The sequence below is a fragment of the Schistocerca gregaria genome, chromosome 4 (genome assembly GCF_023897955.1).
Source record: "Schistocerca gregaria isolate iqSchGreg1 chromosome 4, iqSchGreg1.2, whole genome shotgun sequence".
Taxonomy (NCBI): domain Eukaryota; kingdom Metazoa; phylum Arthropoda; class Insecta; order Orthoptera; family Acrididae; genus Schistocerca; species Schistocerca gregaria.
In genome coordinates this window covers 618,586,729-618,602,625 of record NC_064923.1, presented here as the reverse complement: position 1 = coordinate 618,602,625, position 15,897 = coordinate 618,586,729, and positions in this window count along the sequence as shown.

Below are 15,897 nucleotides of genomic sequence, written 5' to 3'. Positions count from 1 at the left end.
TGCGTTGCGCTAAAAATATTGTGTGTCAGTTTAAGCACTGTCTTGTATAATTTTTCTAAGGGGACGTTTCATGCTGATTACGTGTCAATAGATCGTTCCCTTTGAGGTGATTCATAATGTTTGAATACAGTATATGCTCCAAAACCCTACTGCATACTGACGTCAATGATATAGGTCTGTAGTTAAATGGATTACTCCTACTACCCTTCTTAAACACTGGTGCGACCTGCGCAATTTTCCAATCTGTAGGTACAGATCTATCGGTGAGCGAGCGGTTGTATATGAGTGCTAAGTTGGGAGCTATAGTATCAGCGTAATCTGAAAGGAACCTAATCGGTATACAATCTGGACCTGAAGACTTGCCCGTATCAAGCGATTTGAGTTGCTTCGCGACCCCTAAGGTATCTACTTCTAAGAAACTCATGCTAGCAGATGTTCGTGTTTCAAATTCTGGAATATTCCATTCGTCTTCCCTGGTGAAGGAATTTCGGAAAACTGCGTTCAATAACTCCGCTTTAGCGGCACAGTCGTCGGTAACAGTACCATCGGCACTGCGCAGTGAAGGTATTGACTGCGTCTTGCCGCTTGTGTACTTTACATACGACCAGAATTTCTTCGGATTTTCTACCAAATTTCGAGACAATGTTTCGTTGTGGAACCTATTGAAGGCATCTCGCATCGAAGTCCGTGCCAAATTTCGCGCGTCTGTAAATTTTAGCCCATCTTCGGGATTTCGCGTTCTTCTGAACTTCTCATGCTTTTTCCGTTGCTTCTGCAACAGCGTTCGTACCTTTTTTGTGTACCACGGGGGATCCGTTCCATCTCTTACCAATTTATGAGGTATGAATCTCTCAATTGCTGTTCCTACTATATCTTTGAATTTGAGCCACATCTCGTCTACATTTGCATAGTCAGTTCGGAAGGAATGGAAATTGTCTTTTAGGAAGGCTTCTAGTGACACTTTATCCGCTTTTTTAAATAAAATTATTTTGCGTTTGTTTCTGATGGATTTGGAAGAAACTGTATTGAAATTAGCTACAACGACCTTGTGATCACTAATCACTGTATCAGTCATGGTGCTCTCTATCAGCTCTGGATTGTTTGTGGCTAAGAGGTCAAGTGTGTTTTCGCAACCATTTTCAATTCGCGTGGGTTCGTGGACTAACTGCTCGAAATAATTTTCGGAGAAAGCATTTAGGACAATCTCGGAAGACGTTTTCTGCCTACCACCGGTTTTGAACAAGTATTTTTGCCAACATACCAAGGGTAGGTTGAAGTCCCCACCAACTATAACCGTATAAGTGGGGTATTTATTTGTTACGAGACTCAAACTTTCTCTGAACTGTTCCGCAACTGTATCATCGGAGTCTGGGGGTCGGTAGAAGGAGCCAATTATTAACTTAATTCGGCTGTTAAGTATAACCTCCACCCATACCAATTCGCACAGATTATCTACTTTGACTTCACTACAAGATAAACCACTACTGACAGACACAAACACTCCACCACCAATTCTGCCTAATCTATCTTTCCTGAACACTGTCTGAGACTTCGTAAAAATTTCTGCAGAACTTATTTCAGGCTTTAGCCAGCTTTCTGTACCTATAAAGATATCAACTTCTGTGCTTTCTATTAGCGCTTGAAGCTCAGGGACTTTTCCAGCGCAACTACAACAATTTACAACTATAATTCCGACTGTTCCTTGATCCAAGCACGTCCTGTATTTGCCATGCACCCTTTGACATTGCAGCCCACCCCGTACTTTCCCGAGGCCTTCTAACCTAAAAAACCACCCAGTCCACACTACACAGCCTCCGCTACCCGTGTAGCCGCCAGCTGAGTGTAGTGAACTCCTGACCTATTCAGCGGAACCCGAAGCCCCACCACCCTATGGCGCAAGTCAAGGAATCTGCAGCCAACATGGTCGCAAAACCGTCGGAGCCTTTGATTCAGACCCTCCACCCGGCTCCGCACCAAAGGTCCGCAGTCGGTTCTGTCGACGATGCTGCAGATGGTGAGCTCTGCCTTCATCTCGTAAGCAAGACCGGCAGCCTTCACCAAATCAGATAGCCGCTGGAATCCAGAGAGAATTTCCTCAGATCCAAAGCGACACACGTCATTAGTGCCGACATGTGCCACCACCTGCAGCTGGCTGCACCCTGTGCTCTTCATGGCATCCGGAAGGACCCTTTCCACATCAGGAATGACTCCTCCCGGAACGCACACGGAGTGCACACTGGATTTCTTCCCCTCCTTAGCCGCCGTCTTCCTAAGGGGCCCCATTATGTGCCTAACATTGGAGCTCCCAACTACCAGTAAGCCCCCCCTCTGCGATTGCCCAGACCTTGAAGGCTGAGAATGATCCTCTGAAACAGGGCAGGCAACTGCATCTAGCTCAGCCAGAGACAGTGCCTGAAACCGGTTTGTCAGACGCACTGGGGAGGCTTTCTGATCAGCCTCTGGGGATGCCTTTCGCTGCCTGCCACGCCTTGGAACAACCTCCCAATCAACCACAGGCGAGGGCTCAGCCCCACTGCGGGCAGCAACCGGGGCAACCACAGCGGCAGACCGATCTGAGGACAGACGGGACGAGGTTGACATCCCCATGATACCCAAGTCCGGCTCCCCACAGTGGTGCCAATTGGCAGCAGCCTCAAGCTGCGCGACCGAAGTCAGCGCCGATTGCAGCTGTGAGCGAGGGGATGCCAAGTCAGCCCTCATCCGAACACAGCAATCGCAGTCCCTGTCTATTCTAATCGATGTTGAACAACAGTTACTGAAACACGAGTCCGTGCCCTGATAACGCAAGCGAAACACGCAAAGAATGTATCAACTAACCTGTACAAATGCCTAACGACTGCGCTACAATCTGCTGAATTTACGATTACAGTAACTAAAACTCGAAATTGCACCTCCTATACGAAACTCACACGCAATTTAAGTAAGAATCTACCAAGTAAACACTAAGGCGCGATGCTACAACTGTCAAATACTATAATACGCCCGAAATATGAATGAAACAATACAAGTACCCAAAAACACGCAAAGAAATTAATTAAACTATCTAACAAATAAGTAAGCTAGGATTACACGACTTGCTGCTGCAGCTGCTTATCCAACGGCGGCAGGGAGCACACTGGCTGTGACCAACCGACACTGGCTGTTCAAAACAAAAACAGAAGACAGACGACTACGCGAATTTACACTATTCAGGTACTAAGGCGCGATGCTACAACCATCAAATACTATAATACGCCCGAAATATATGAATTGAACACTGCAAGTACCCAAAAACACGCAAAGAAATTAATTAAACTATCTATCAAATAAGTAAGCTAGGGTTATACGACTTGCTGCTGGCAGCTGCTTATCCAACGGCGGCAGGGAGCACACTGGCTGTGACCTTTTCGATTATGTTGACGCAGGTAACTATACTGAAGTGATATTTCCAAAACTCTCTGAGAATGAGATTGGTAGCTTCAGTCAGCTCAAAGGAATGCTCGAAAAGTGCTGTAGGGTAGTGCTTACTGAAGTTGGAAATAATCTGCTGGTCCATATGTTGCAGTAACGGAGAGGTGTTGGGAGGCAGAAATTGGATCTTGATGAATTGAAATTTTTCAAGGAGGTGGACTTAAAGGCCTGGAAAATGGGCAGGAGCGTTGTCCATAACAAGCAAGACACGGAGTGGGATATTCATCTCAAGCAACTATATTTTCACCGAAGGACCAAATACTACATTGATCCAATCACAAAAAAAAAAAAAAAAATCAGATGTCAGCCAAGCCTCCACATCACATTTAACCTGCACTTCTGGACTTCACGTTTCTTGAAGGCTTGTGGAGTTTCTGAATGTAAACTAGCAGCGGTTTAATTTTCAAATCGCCGCTTGCATTGGTATAGAACAGCGGGGTGAGACGGTCTTTAATTGACTTGTGACCTGGCAATGTATCCTCCTCTGCTGCTATAAAGGTCTGCTTTTCTAGAGCAGACACATCTCGTCACAATTAAAAACCTGCTGCTACCGATAAACCTCAGAATCTACAAGCATCTTACAGTTGCTGATGTTCTCTGCTGCTTTTGTGTCGGAGCTGGCTGCCTCACCGTTCCTCACAACGCTGTGGATGCCGGTTCTTCCCTTAAACATCTCGAACCACCCACTTCCCTTAAACATTTCTTATGCCGCAGATGACCCTGACGTTTTCTTATAGAAAAAGCCAGAGTTGGCGATAATCATTCTCGCGCTCTCACAAATGCTGCTCCCATTAATAGCGGCCTCTTGCAATTGCTTTTCATTTATACAGATAAGGAGCAACCACTCGACATCGTCCAGAATACGAAACCTTTGTCTATATACTCTTTTCACTCCCTTTGAAGAATCTATCTCCTTAATCTTGCTCTTGAGGACAGTGCCAACAGTTGGTGTAGACCAACTGTACGTGCGCGCTTTATCAGCAACGCTCACACCGCATTTGCTTTTTTCAGTTATTTTACGTTGCATTTCGAAGATCATTTTCTTTCTCTTATGGTCGTCTTCTTGCGGCTTTATCTCGGGAACACTTCTACGAAGGATAGAAGGTTATTAAAATCTGAAAACAAGAAAACCACTCCATGAACACAAGTTTAGAGAAATGTGTTATCACAAGCTGCACTAAGATGGTAGCAGAAAGAGGGCTAAACGCAGGCTGCAGTTCGTACTGAAGACATAGTTCATATGCCGCTGCCGAGAGTGAAAGTTGTTCATATAGCTGAACGTTTCCTCCGTCGCGCGCGAAAGGCTGGTGATGTCACACTAAATCTTTGTCACTTGTTACGCGAAACATCGCTAGTAAAGAGAGTCATTTTTCTACAGTTTCTCTCGCTCGTTATCCGAATTGCACGTTATGTGAGGTGTTCGTTAAGCGAGTTTCCAGTGTATTCTATACATCATCATTATCCTGCTTATGTTCCAAGGTGCTACTCCAGGCGAGTGTAAAATGAATGTGCGCAACGGAGAATAATAAACGCTAAAATGATGATTTGGCCCTATCTGACTACCCCCTGAAGCAGATCTTAGGATCTCTTAATTCTATAAATTACAATCTAAACATAAATGAATGATTAAAGGCAGCTAATCCTACTAAATGATAAACGTTGTTCCTGCTTATATATTTATTGTATTTTTTTAAATTTTATTCTTCAATATACGATACGTGAACAACCCACCACCTTAAACAATTAGTGGGTCCTAATTGATACAATGCAAGTGTTGTTACTGCAGCTTATTCTACAAAGGTTAGTTCTTTTACTCATACTATGGGCACTACTGCTATGTCTTAGGTTCTATGTTAGCCTTTTACTACTGATGCTAATCTACTTTATCTGCAGTGTTACAGGTGTGCCAGCATTGTATAAACCTACGTCGTTGGCCGTGTTCACCGAGCTAATCCCGGTGAGCATGCCCCTGGCACCGGGCTGGCCCGGAGTGGTTGATCGCTGCAGTGCTACACTAGCGTTGCTATCCTAGCTTACCCTAAATCTGACCTAATATTTAATCTAATGTCCAATCCGGTGAGTGTCTGAATCGGTCTGATTCGGTATTGAATTTATTGTACATTAGAAAAATCTTTATATTACAAATTTTACATTTCCTAAATAAAATTACTAATCAATTGCCCAACTCTGCCCCTTATTATAACTGCGCGATCTAGTATCAATAACGCAAAATGACTGACATCATCTACGTACGAAACACTAGAAGACACTACTTTCAAAAATGATCTATAGTGACGTGGAACCTCGGTGGAAATAAACTAACGTGATCAGAGCTGTTTAGCTTTTATAGCCCTAATAAGCTGAAGCAATTCGCAATATCACCGTATTTACTGCGTCCAGTGCGTCGAAGTGATGGTTTTCCTACTCGTCTGCTACAATGGAAGAACTCCAACCACAAATAAGCTCTTTCAAATACTAGGAAAGCAGAAGGAGGACTTCTGACTAATATACTCTAATACTGTCTTCTCCTCTCTGTGTCCTACAGACGAGAAACGCGAACTCTCAGTCACAAGGACGGAGTTCAGATAACGTCTCAACGTAAGTATAAGCAATTACTGAACTCTGCGTACTCAACGACGACTTCCGACCTGGGGGTGAAGTCCAGAATCGTATAGGTTCGCAACAGTACAGTGCCTATCTGTTTTAACTATACACTTTCCTGAGAGCAAAGACAGCAAGTCCGTCTGTACCAACAAAGCTGATACCGAGCGACCGTCACACATGGGCGCTTACAGCGGAAGACCACGTCTCTCCAGCACTGGCTTCCCAGCAAGACTTGGCTCCCCACTATCGTAATTCCGAAAACGAATCATATTCTCGAAACCACGGAATATTCTCCCTCTCTACAGATTCTTCCGAACGCCGACCAACCATATTTTGTCTTTTGTCGTCCAGCGCGGAACGTTTGCGAGGAAAAACGTATGCTCGTACAATGATACACTTCTGAGTAAAAATCCTTGGAAATAACCCAGCCTGCGTGGTTTCCGAGGTGCCGCTTCGTTCCTCTCACCTGCGTACGTGTCCTTAGCGCTAGGATTTCACCCGGAACAAGTCCCGCCCATTCACCCACCTCCACGCCTATCCATAGTGTAAGACCCTCCCCAAAACAGCCGCCAGTTCCACAAACTGGAAGCTACATCAAGGTTGTTATCGTCACAGTCCAACACATGTTACACTGTGATGAGATTCAATAATGATAAGAAATTTAATTTTTTCTGGATAGTAATATAATTTGAATGTGTATTATTAAAGAAATAAAAGTATTTTTAGAGAATTGAAAGCATGTCCAGTAATAGAAAACAAAAAATAACGTGATGCTATTTAAGGGCAATAAGAACAAATTTTGATTAACTAATTCACTTATTAAAACACGTTTATTTGAGGGAAACAGCAGAGCAAACCTACAATGCGAAAACAATGGTCTCGAATCTGTCATGTCGGCAGTAAAGCCACGGATGGAGTCGACTAACTCTGTTGTCTAAAATCAACGTTATATAGAAATAAGTGAAAGTCGTTTTGTTTATGTAGGCCCTCATAGTATCTCACGAAAATTAAAGAATATAATAATGCCATAAAGCAGAAATGCCTAATGAAAGCAGTAAGATATTTGCTTATATGCCATATTTCATGGGTAATGGGTGAATTTTAACTTGTAAATTCTTCCAATGTCATACCTGCGCATTATAAACGAGGTTATAAAGAATTGTGGCTGTTTCTGTGTGATTTGTCTCCTATATGCTGTTGCAAGCGTCTCAGGAAAATAGCCTGTCGTTATTCTTCGTCCTGTTTGTTTTTAACCACAAGATTTATTAATTTCGTAAATGTCATTCAAACCATTTTTTTTTAAGTAATAGCCGGCCGCGGTGGTCTCGCGGTTCTAGGCGCGCAGTCCGGAACCGTGCGACTGCTACGGTCGCAGGTTCGAATCCTGCCTCGGGCATGGATGTGTGTGATGTCCTTAGGTTCGTTAGGTTTAAGTAGTTCTAAGTTCTAGGGGACTGATGACCACAGCAGTTGCGTCCCATAGTGCTCAGAGCCATTTGAACCATTTTTTAAAATAATAATGATGATGTGTATGTTTGTCACAGAGCAGTTACGGAGGAAATAAATGCTGCAGTGTTTGACGGCTGTAAAACGTCCTTCATGCTGTGCTTGTTCATCTTCCACCCCAAAAACTTTTCAGCAAAACTATTCAGTGAATAACACGCAAAAACAGCTTGGATCGATCTAGGAAGAACAAAGTAATTTTGATGCCATCTGGAAGTATAGTGAACATTGGTGCTTGTTTCACTTATACTGTCTGAGTTTTGAAACTTAAGTGTCAAGTACACTATGGTTCCTCTTTCTCCAAGCAAATTATTCTTTCAGGATAGGTTTTTCCTGTTGCAGCTTTGGGGTACTTTTTCTCACACAGAAGTATGTTTCTTCATAGGCTATTCATCTGAATACTGAGTTCTCGTATTTAAAGAATTGAGTGCTAAATTGTTTTCTCTTATGTTTGTTGTGGAAGTACCTGGCACAGCTGAGGCCAATTGTGCATGTTTTTTGTAACGTGCCTTTTAACTATCTGGCAAAATTTAAGACGTAGCAAGATATTAATGCAACATTCACTCCAAGTGCAGTCGAACGCGGTAAACCACGTCGGTCAACTGAAGCGATGCCCAGGCGCCGAACAAAGACCGGGAAAACCGGGGGTGACTGGGCGGGACTTGTTCCGGGTGAAATCCTGGCGCTAACGATTCCTCACCTGCGCCCAAGATTTTCAGCGTTCGGTAGTATTATCCGGTTATCCTTCCGGGCCCTACTACAATAGCGGCCGGCCGTCACCCTATTGTGCTCCAGAGCTCAGGTGCCACGACGTCCATCTAGCTACTTCCTGTGTTTAAGCAGGACAAACAACTGTGTCCGCCTTCCACCCAGAGCTTGAGTTCTGACTGCCGTTTCATCTCCCACGGTGTTCCAACCTCTACTAGAATAGGCAATCATTCATTACGTCGTTTTTATAATAAAGACACTCCGTCACATTTTATGCAATAAGCGTTAACAATTATTTACAAGACGTGCGTGACAATGTCCGCCTCCTTTATACAGTCAAATGTACGATGTTCAACCTATCACATGATAACTAATTGAGTTTGTAGATCACAGCAAAGTATGTGGATGAGTTCTTGTGAGGTGCGAAATTATAGCGACCATACAATGTGACTCTCATTCAGTAAACAAAATCACCGAATGAAACAACAAGTTTACGTTGTGATTCTTGAGTTTCTCCCGGCGTATCTGATAATCAAAATATCCACGGGTGTACTGCCGGCCTACAGTGTCCAACGGGCACAATATTTCGGCGGTCATACATGTCGCCATCATCAGGAGAACTGAAGGACTGAGCTCCTGTGAACGTGCCAGCACGGAGATCCGTACGCTATGGATGCTCAGAGGGAACGGAGTCCATAAGGACTACACTGATAAGATGCAGAGTCTGCTAAATGACGATTCCTACCGGAAGATCAGCGTTGACCCTACAAAGACGGTGGAAAACAAGACGAGGTCGCTTCTCAAGGACGCAGATTTACCGGAGGGTGACGCAAAGAAATTGTTACCCCAAGGTCCGGTACCGCCTAGACTTCCGAAGGTTCAGAAAGAGGGGGTACCATTACGCCCCATTGTCAGCAACATCAGGGCACCTACATATTTGTTGGCCAAATACCTGACGGGAATATTAAGTCCTTATGTGGGTAAATGCCCTCATCACATCCGTAATTCCGTGGATTTTGTTAAACGCCTTGATAGCTTCAGTTTGGATAAGTCAGATATCATGGTGAGTTTTCACATCGTTTCCTTGTTTACGAGGGTAGAGGGTACCCCTGGGAGAGTCACTAGAATTGATTAGTCAGACGTTTGACGAGAAGACCACTGAACGTTTTAGGCATGTCTTGACTTCCACGTATTTTCTTTTTAATGGAGAATACTACGAACAAACGGAGGGAGTCGCCATGGGTAGTCCATTCTCACCGGTGGTAGCGAATTTGTACCTGGAGAACTTCGAGGAGGAAACGCTGTCGTCATCCGAATGGAAACCTACTTGCTTTTTCCGTTAAGTGGGCGACACGTTCGTCATCTGGCCACATGGTATGGATAAACTCCTTGACTTCCTTAAACATCTAAACTCCATACATCAAATTCACTATGAAGAGTGAAACGGAGGGTAAATTACCTTCCTTGACGTCTTGGTCAAGAGAAGGGCTTACGGGTCCCTAGGTCATGGGGTGTATCGGAAGACAACTCCCACTGATCTGTATTTGCACGCAGACAGCTGCCACCATCCTTCACAGAGGTATGGGGTACTTAAAACTCTAGTACATAGGGCGCGCACTATCTCTGACGCAGAGAGTCTACCCCACGAATTGGAACATCTGAGAACTGTATTTCGAAAAAATGGGTACTCAGAGTGACAGTTTCAACGTGCTCTCCACCCAACAGCTACAGCACAACGTGTGGAGATGGATGAAATCACGAGGGACGAGGTAGGCACTGCGTTTATTCCATATACAGGCGCACTCTCGGGGAAAATCGCCCGCATTTTGAAGAAACACCGGGTCGGAACTGTGTTTTGTCCTCCGAATAAAACTCGTGCACTGGTGGGGAGCGCCAAAGATGACCTCGGTTTGAGGAGGGCCGGCGTGTACCAGATTCCGTGTCAATGTGGCAAGTCGTATATTGATCAGACGATGCGTACCGTCTAGGATCGATGCTGTGAACACCAGAGGCACACTCGATTGATGTATCCGAGCAAGTCGGCGGTTGCTGAGCATTGTTTGTCGGAAAATCACGCTATGGAATATGAACGCACGAGGATTCTGGTACAGATGTCGAGATACTGGGACAGCGTTGTTAGAGAGGCCATCGAAATTCGCACTAATGACGACCTCATAAACCGTGACTGTGGCTATAATCTTAGCATGGCTTGGGAACCAGCGATTGGGTTAATCGAGAGTAAATCGAGCAAACGTATAGTTGTGACGACCACGGCGGACGGAGCCATCACTCCGGCGTCATCTCAGACGCCGTCGCAATCTGTTCCACCGCGCGACCGTGGCGCGGGGCGCGGACAGCGGAGGGAGCGCGCCGCGGGCGGAGGGTATTTAAATCGGCCGCCGCCGCGACCGAACCCAGTTCCCTCTGAGCAGCCATAGCGTACGGATATCCGTGCCGGCACGTTCACAGGAGCTCAGTCTGTCAGTTCATGGCGACATGTATGATCGCCGAAATATTGTGCCCGTTGGACTCTGTAGACCGGCAGTACATCCGTGGATATTTTGATTAACAAGTTTACTGTTACCAGTCGCTTTTATTTATATCCACAACACGTTTCAAAGTGTTGAATCTCCATCATCATGTGGATTTATATGTGTTAATACGACATTTATATGTTGTGTTACGACTGTTGGTAAAATGTGGCTCTCTCTACTAGAGAAAAAAAACTCTTTCAGAACATAGTTTTGGTGGAGGTTTCTGACTAAAAACTAAACGTAAATATAAATGTGAAAATAAAACAACTAAAATAGAATACCTCTAGCAGCCAAGGCTCCTTTCTCTGTTGTAGTACATGAAAAATAAACTGTTACATTTTGTAAACGAAGATGATGTCTGGAAACTACTAGCTGCAAATAACATACAGCAAAAGAGAAAAATTATATCGAAATGCAAATAACATATAGCAAAACAACTCTATTATTTCTGAGTAAGTTTTAAAGCAATGTGGAGACCTCTAGTTGAGTTGATGAAAACATATGACAGATGAAATATTTCAATTAGTATGCAAGTCCTCTTCTGTCAAGTCTATGTAACTTAAGTTTTGTACTCTTTTATGTAATCAGGAGAAATGTTTCAAATCTTAACTGGTTCAATTATGTTGACAACAGTGATAAAATTGTAAATAAACAACAATTCTGGCTGAGATTCACAGTTAGTGGATGAAAGGATTGTAAGAAAGAGAGCAACGTTTTGGATATGCTAGAGCTGTGGGTTTGTTACTTTTACGTGTTATAACTAAGAATATGTTGAAGCAATATGTTGATACTGAGTTAAAGATATGCAGGAATATATAATGTCAATAATACAAACAAATATATGTAATATCTGACTGACTTGGGGAATAAACTTTTGGTTCTGTTTGGGTGGACCTTTTAAGTTTTGTGAGATGGCCAGATTATTGTTCATTTGGAAAATTTCAAAGGAAATGTGCAAATAACTGAGTTAATTCATGTAAATCATGAAGGGGAGAATGGACGCAGAGAAAGAGAGAGATTCAGATACAGAGAGTGAAAGGTGAGGCTGAAGGAGAGGAAAGTTTTTCAATGCATTGGGTTATTAAGATTACATCTGTTACATGTTATAACTAAGCTAAGGTTGGAGTAATACATTGATTATGCTTTAAAATGTGCAGATAGATGCTCTATTTATACTATTGATTGATATACATATAGCCTCAAGCTGACAGCAGGTACAAGCTGCAGATGTGTTGCTATATTTGTAAAGAAGTCATTTAATTGTCAATTTGGGCAATTTCATGGTAATGTAACTAATTATTTATGATAAGTTTGTGCGTATGTGTCTGTATGTGTCCTACCCCCAAATGCACCTCAAAATAACGAGTACGACTGTTCTTCAGCCTCCTTATCATTAAAAGAATTGGCAAGGAGGCTGCTGCTAGCTGATAGATAATCATCTCTAAAACTACGGTTACCGCGTCCAGATATCGACACTCCAGATGTTGTGGATTGTGATGGTACAGCTGTGAGTGATGGTGAAGAGACATTGATGATGCAGTTCATGGTACTGGCGCTCACGAGGTTCTGAGTGATGGTGATGCTGTCAATGGTACTGCCAGTTGAGAACGCACAGGCGTGAGTGTTAAGTGATGGTGACCATGACAATACTACCTCCAACAAAGGCTCAGGTATTGGCGCAGATGATGCCTATGGTGGTGGTGACGGTCAAAATCATGCAGCATTTCTGAAAAGAAAAACAGCACAACCGCCTATGAATATCATGTGAAATTTTGTTTTACACACATGCACATTCAGAGGGACAGAGACTGATACATTAAACTCATCCTCAGCTGCCTCAGTCCAATTTGCCTGTGATGTACAACTGTGCATCTCTTTCTCAAGTCTGCACATTTATTCATCATGGATAAGGTAATGCTCTTAGCAAGCCTTGTGACAAATCGGCACCTATGGTCTGATTGCATTTACCCACACCAGGGTGCCACTCCTATGAAACTGATGATGTAATGAATTGGCTCACTAGAAAAACAACTGTCTACAATCTGAAAGGTATCTGTTGTTTTTTTACGATTAACTGTGGTACAAATCGTCGTTAATGTCAGGGGGTTATCTTTGGCAAAACTTGAGAAGAATTGATAGATGATATTTCCTGGTCTATATGAGTATACCAGTGTCTTTCCTCATCAGACACCCCAACCTTTCTGTTATAATTTTAAATTGTTCATCAACCCTAGGTGCAATGACCATACCAAGTTCTATCCACAGAAAATGAAGCATTTAAGACCTGGCTAATGATGGAGAGAGACTTTCATCCAATCCTATGCAAAGTAATGCGAACTCAGTGTCGCCTTAGGATGACAATGTGAAGGTACCTAGCAGTTACTGCTAGTGTAGTTGCTCTGCTAAACAACATCCCATATGAGCAAACCAGTTACTTCTTTACCTGTGGTTATTCGTTCTTTAAGTTCTTGGGCTATGCATAGTTCTGTTTAAAAAGAATAGCTCAGTGTAGTCAGGGTCGAGTCGTGCACATCTGCTTTCATGGATCACAGTTACTTCGGTGAAAATAATGAAGTGTAGTTGTGATCCTGCAGTCAAATAGTCTGTGCATTGGATAGAACTGCGAGTTAATAACATACATAGAAATACAAAATAAAAATTAACTGAATAATTTAATAAAAAGGCTTCTATTCTAACGTCTGTAATTGATGTAGATGACAGAAAACTATGTTGAAAAACGTTTAGTCGAGAAAGGACATCTCAAATAAACAGGAAGCGGTCCTAAGACATTCAGTTAAAATAACAGATAGAAAATACTCTTGTAAAATGCAATAAGTTACGTTGAGAGCGTCGGTGTGTCATGATCTTTATTTATAGTCTGTGTTAAAGTGTGGAGGTGGTGGAATTCCTCAGACTAAAAGTGTAATTGTCTAAATATTCTCATGTCATCAGCAAACTCTCTCTCTCTCTCTCTCTCTCTCTCTCTCTCTCTCTCTCTCTCTCTCTCTCTCTCTCTATCTATCTGTCTCTTTGTGTGGTGGGACATTTAGTTCCTGTGACATCTTCAAGTTATGTATGTGCTAATGTTCCACGACACCAGATGTAATAACTCCTGAAGCAGTTCATGTTCAGCAATAAAGGGTATCCGTGCACCGGCGATGGGAAGGAGGAAGGCCACAGGTATTTCCAACACAGCAGGGAGTGCTTAGAGCATGGACCTGCAGCTGCTGCATGGTATGCCGTCCATGAGCCCTGTGTGCTCTCTTGCCAAATTTCCGCGCCCATTGGAAAGGGACACGGAAGAGTGGATCAAAGTCTTGCCTCTTGCACTTCGGTGGGCTGACTTGAAAAGTTTATTCTTTCTAGTTAGAATTTATATCGGGGTTTGTACTCATCCATGTTATCTGTTACAGCCATGGTCCTGGATTTGTAGACAAGAACTGTAAATATATGTTAAGTCCAATAAACATTTAATCAAGTATTAAGCTTCAAAATATTGTTTATGGTAATTCTGATAAATCCACCCTTCTTTACAAAAACTTAAATAATTTCTAACATACTCACAAACTGAAATGAATTACTTACCAAGCTACATGCTTTCCATTCAAAATCACACAAAATACTTCGCTACTATGCCAACAGTGCTGCCACTATATATATGTTCTTTAACAATCCACTGTATTGTTATGAATGGTTTTTCAACGAAATAACAAAGAAAACTCATCTCTCAGGATTAATACAACATTCATTAACTATATTGACTCTTATATATTAAACACATGAGTGAATTATAGTGTATGTAATAACTTAAGAGTGTACAAACGCTTAGGTATCGAGGGTTAAACAATACTTTGATTATTTTTATTGATTACAGAAGATTCATGCTTTTGGGAGTATTCCTACTAATTACAGGACCTACACCCTTCAATAAAATTATAATGTAGTAACTGGCTACTTTATATCCATGTGGAAGTACATGTTTACCTTCACCCCTATAGTATTTACGTAGGAAATTTCCGTTTATGGTCGAAAAATGTTTTTTAAATCGATTTCAATGGACAGTTACATCTCAACAACCCCCAAAGTATTTATGCAACTAAAAGTTGAAAAAACCTTTTTCTGGCAGATCTATGTAACAGTAACCACTTTACAATCATTCGGATGAACAAACAATTTATATAAGATATGATATCAGATTTCTGCTTATTCACCAAAATGGAGTGTACACATACATCATAATGAAATTTGAATTACGTTTTCTACCAGATATGTAAAATTATCATAAATTATCTTTTATGAGATTCAATTAGATTAAACAAAATATTAATTAATTGCAGAAAGAAAGAACAAGTTAATATGCAGGATTTGTCTGTAGCTTGTATTTCAGGGTGAATATGAGGTAAATCTATTTCAGTCAGAAAAATTATCTAATGGAAGTTAGCTGAATTGGCCAAGTTTCTGAATAATTATGTCTATCATTAGAGCCTCCAGGCTCTCCTGAGTGCAATGGAAACCCTGGTGTGTATAACTCTTTCTCAATATTGCCGATGTGTTGTGGAACAAGTGACAGTATCAGATACTACAGTACTCAAAATCCATATTAAATTGTATTTAGCAACCTCCTATTGTAGGCAAGTACATCTAGTACTGGACCATAATATAACAAAGTGTTCAGTCCCCTTTAAGTGCAATGAAGAGCACTGAACTGAAGCTCACTGTAGGTCTCTGCTCATCGGAAGTTCTTCGTTGAAAAACCTGGAATGTGGCTCATACTCCACTCCTTATGACCATCATATGTTGTGTAATTGATTGTTTTGAACAGAATAGTTCAATTAAGCAAAATTCCAAATGTTCATATTTAAACATTTCCTGACTTAAATCTCATTTTACAATTTTAACTTGTTCTTTGATAATATATCACCAAAATTATGCTAGTACAAAATTTTAAAGTGTATGGCCCTATCCTCTGCAATTTACATTGATATTTACATATAATATTGAATAACAAATATATTATTATAACATAGTAAAAGTAAATTCTTGGAGTATAGTTCCTCAGCAGTTAATATAATTCACC